We start from the raw sequence: 4,561 nt of genomic DNA on the forward strand, positions 1-4,561 counted from the left end.
AGACCTGCCTGAAATTAGACAACTGTCAATCAGAACATCAAATAGTCCACAATTCTACCAACTACAGATCATCATTTCACCCAATAGACTTCCATAGTACATAATTGTAGAATTAAAATATCAAGAATCTGTTTTGACCTCTGACAGATGAATGTCTAAGCAATCCTGGACAGATGACGGTCACTTTCCTCTTTCCTTTGTTCTGACCAGTAGAATTGTCAGCCCATTAAATTTTAAGTTCTTATCCACATATCCTCCCCTCTCAGGATCAAACCAGGAGAGTTTCCTGTACTCTTCTAGTCTTTACTAAGGGTGGGAGAGTCAAGCAGAGGCATACCCATTCCATTCCTAGCCTGGGCAGTGGCTAGTGAGTGGAAGGCAATCTGCTACAAGTCAAAACTCACCTTTGCTGGGCATCAGAGGCAAGGGAGGGAGTCGAGGATGGAGACTCAAGTTGACTTCCCAGAAACCACTTCCATATTTTTACCAAAAAAAACCTCTTTGGATACACTATCAGAACAATTGCAGGTGGAGGTGAGGCATTCTGGGAAAGATGTGTCTATGGAGTCACTATGGGTTGGAGATGACTCGACAGCATAAGACAAGACAAATCTACATACTCATTTTTTCTTTCAATCAATCAATCAATCAATCGTATTTATTGAGCGCTTACTATGTGCAGAGCACTGTACTAAGTGCTTGGGAAGTACAAATTGGCATCACATAGAGACAGTCCCTACCCAACAGTGGGCCCACAGTCTAAAAGGGGGAGACAGAGAACAGAACCAAACATACCAACAAAATAAAATAAGTAGGATAGAAATGTACAAGTAAAATAAATAAATAAATAAATAAATAGAGTAATAAATATGTACAACCATATATACATATATACAGGTGCTGTGGGGAAGGGAAGGAGGTAAGACGGGGGGATGGAGAGGGGGACGAGGGGGAGAGGAAAGAAGGGGCTCAGTCTGGGAAGGCCTCCTGGAGGAGGTGAGCTCTCAGCAGGGCCCCGAAGGGAGGAAGAGAGCTAGCTTGGCGGATGGGCAGAGGGAGGGCATTCCAGGCCCGGGGGATGACGTGGGCCGGGGGTCGATGGCGGGACAGGCGAGAGCGAGGTACAGTGAGGAGATTAGCGGCGGAGGAGCGGAGGGTGTGGGCTGGGCAGTAGAAGGAGAGAAGGGAGGTGAGGTAGGAGGGGGCGAGGTGATGGACAGCCTTGAAGCCCAGGGTGAGGAGTTTCTGCCTGATGCGCAGATTGATTGGTAGCCATTGGAGGTTTTTGAGGAGGGGAGTAATATGTCCAGAGCGTTTCTGGACAAAGATAATCCGGGCAGCAGCATGAAGTATGGATTGAAGTGGAGAGAGACACGAGGATGGGAGATCAGAGAGAAGGCTGGTGCAGTAGTCCAGACGGGATAGGATGAGAGCTTGAATGAGCAGGGTAGCGGTTTGGATGGAGAGGAAAGGGCGGATCTTGGCAATGTTGCGGAGCTGAGACCGGCAGGTTTTGGTGACGGCTTGGATGTGAGGGGTGAATGAGAGAGCAGAGTCGAGGATGACACCAAGGTTGCGGGCTTGTGAGACGGGAAGGATGGTAGTGCCGTCTACAGAGATGGGAAAGTCAGGGAGAGGACAAGGTTTGGGAGGGAAGACAAGGAGCTCAGTCTTCGACATGTTGAGCTTTAGGTGGCGGGCGTACATCCAGATGGAGATGTCCTGAAGGCAGGAGGAGATGCGAGCCTGGAGGGAGGGGGAGAGAGCAGGGGCAGAGATGTAGATCTGGGTGTCATCAGCGTAGAGATGATAGTTGAAGCCGTGGGAGCGAATGAGGTCACCAAGGGAGTGAGTGTATATTGAGAACAGAAGGGGACCAAGCACTGAACCTTGGGGAACCCCCACCGTAAGAGGATGGGAGGGGGAGGAGGAGCCTGCAAAAGAGACTGAGAAAGAACGACCGGAGAGATAAGAGGAGAACCAGGAGAGGACGGAGTCTGTGAAGCCAAGGTCAGATAACGTGTGGAGGAGAAGGGGGTGGTCCACAGTGTCAAAGGCAGCTGAGAGGTCGAGGAGGATTAGGACAGAGTATGAGCCGTTGGATTTGGCAAGCAGGAGGTCATTGGTGACCTTTGAGAGCGCAGTTTCCGTGGAATGAAGGGGACGGAAGCCAGACTGGAGGGGGTCGAGGAGAGAGTTGTTGTTGAGGAATTTCCCTACTTTGTTTCTATCTCCTGCTAGTCTCTAAGCTCCTGGAGGTCAGGGATGATGTCTTCTAATTCTATTGTGCTGTCCCAAGAGCTGAGTGCAGGAATAATCCAGAAATAGAGCAATTTGTTTGATGTGGTATGTGTTAAGTGCTTACTATGTGCCAGGCACTGCACTAAGCATTAGGGTACAATACAAGCTAATCAGTTTGGACACAATCTATGTCCCACTTGGGGCTCACAGATGAGATAACTGAGGCACAGAAAAGTTAAGTGACTTGCCCGAGGTCACTCAGAAGGCAAATGGCACAGCCAGGATTAGAACCCAAATCCCCTTACTCCCAGGCCCATACTCTATCTACTAGGCTACATTGCTTCTCCACACTGTTTAGCTTGGGACCCTAACACAGGTTACAATTTCCCCATAACACAAACAACTCAGGGACATGGCCTTTATTGTTTGACATGTCGATGATCTAATGCAAACTATTGAAAGTTGCCAGAATAAATAAAGAATAATAAGGATGGTATACCCTTACTATGTACCAAGAACTGGGGTAGATACAAGATAATCAGGTCAGACAAAGTCCCTGTCCCACATGGGGCTCACTATCTAATTAGGAGGAAGAACAGGTATTGAATCCCCTTTTTATAGTTGAGGAAACTGAATCACAGAGAAGTCAAGTGACTTGCTCAAGGTCACAAAGAAGGCAAGTCTTCCAGCCCTAGGTTCTTTCCAATAGGTCAAGATGCTTCTACCTCCCTCCAGCTGGCAATATAAACCTCACAGAGGATTTAGCTTCTGAGATTTTGTCCAACCATGTATAAGGCAGGATACACTTGCTTCCTAAATCAGGTTGAAAGCAGAAAACCAATAGGTTCCTTGGGAGTGTGTGCTTGAGAATTTGTGTGTGTCTCTGTGTGTGTGTGTATGTGTGTGTGTGTGGGTGTGAGAGTGTGTGTGTGTGTGTGTGTGTGTGTGTTTGTGCAGATTTTTAAATCAGAATGTAGTGAGGCAGCCTTAGATCTTAAAGAACTGTCAAGGTGCTTGACATTCCCTGCAAGCTTCTGCTACATGGGTCTTAATATATTCCATCAGAACTAAATGACAAATTGATAAACTGTCCAAGGATGAATAGTGTCATTCAGAGAGAAGATAGTGCGGACTTTTTCAATGATCTTTTATCGCTGCTTAAGACCAGAAAGGTTTGCAACCAGCAACTTGGCAGAATAAGGCTTCCCTGATACTTTGGCAAGTGTTTAAGTATCCCATTGTTTAGTTAACATGTTTTGACAGATGTGGTTCCAAGGTGCATAAAGTCTGGAGGAAAAAAAAAACCTGATCACTTGAGAATTGGAATTTAGATTTACTTCTTGTTGAAAAGAATCATTGTGTTGTGCCATGGAGCTAGAGAAAATACACAGCCATAACAATGCTTGGATTTAAAACACTATATATATCAGCTGGATTTGCCTGCAGTGATCAGAATACTAAGCTTCACTAATAACTTACAAATAGACTGAGAGTATTTGTTTTCAGAAGAAAGATGAGTAGACATAATGTAGGTGTGTAAAGAAGCTGGGATAGGTGGACACAGTATACTGGACAAGCATATTCATTATGATTAAAAGGTATCAGGTACCCGAAAGCTGAATTGCAAATCGTAGTTTTGGTATTTTTCCTTTGCTTTCTTGAGAAAGTTTATCTGTGCTCAAACCCAACAATATTTGGGAGATGTATTTTGATGTTTCTTTTATCAGTTTTTCCTCCTCTTTGATTTCTTTCTTTTAAATTGGTTATGCAGGGGAGAGATGCATCAATATCTGACTGACTTGAGTACTAATAAGGGAGCGACTGATTGAATGAAATCAATTATTTTAATTTAATTTTTCAACGCATGTCTACCTTGGAGAGGATTGATGGCATATGCAAAATGGCACCACAGGCAGCCCGCTTCAAGTTAGTAGCAATGCATTTCATCTGTCTCCAAGCAGGTGCATCTATCGAGAGCATATAGGGATTTGTCCTTTGCATTCACCATTTAGCTTCCACACTTTATAACCCTGTAATGAGAACAGTAGTGTTCTAGATATTTAAGTTGAAAGCTGTGAAGCCAGGGACCTTTAGACTGTTTTCCCAGTCCTAAATGGAATATTAGACAAAAATGGGAGAGATTCCTCACCTTCCCCTGCCTGGGGCCTCACCTCTCTGAATCTGAAAGAGGTTTGGAGATATTGAGCTGAAATGTTAATTAAAAAGTCATTATTCTAAGTAAACCATCCAATGAAGTATTTCACACAGCAATCCAGAGCCTCAAACCAACTCTTATCCATGGTGAAATACTCTTGTCAAA

The 4,561-nt window shown here is 44.9% G+C and overlaps 1 non-coding gene across 1 annotated transcript; it reads left to right on the plus strand.

Annotated features, from left to right (window-relative positions):
* The first annotated feature begins 256 nt into the window (after positions 1-256).
* Positions 257-394, plus strand: LOC119935348. Its single transcript, XR_005453234.1, has one exon. It is a non-coding gene; the product is annotated as a small nucleolar RNA SNORA7 (small nucleolar RNA).
* The last annotated feature ends 4,167 nt before the right edge of the window (positions 395-4,561 follow it).

This window comes from Tachyglossus aculeatus, chromosome 11, assembly GCF_015852505.1.
Source record: "Tachyglossus aculeatus isolate mTacAcu1 chromosome 11, mTacAcu1.pri, whole genome shotgun sequence".
In the NCBI taxonomy this organism is placed as follows: domain Eukaryota; kingdom Metazoa; phylum Chordata; class Mammalia; order Monotremata; family Tachyglossidae; genus Tachyglossus; species Tachyglossus aculeatus.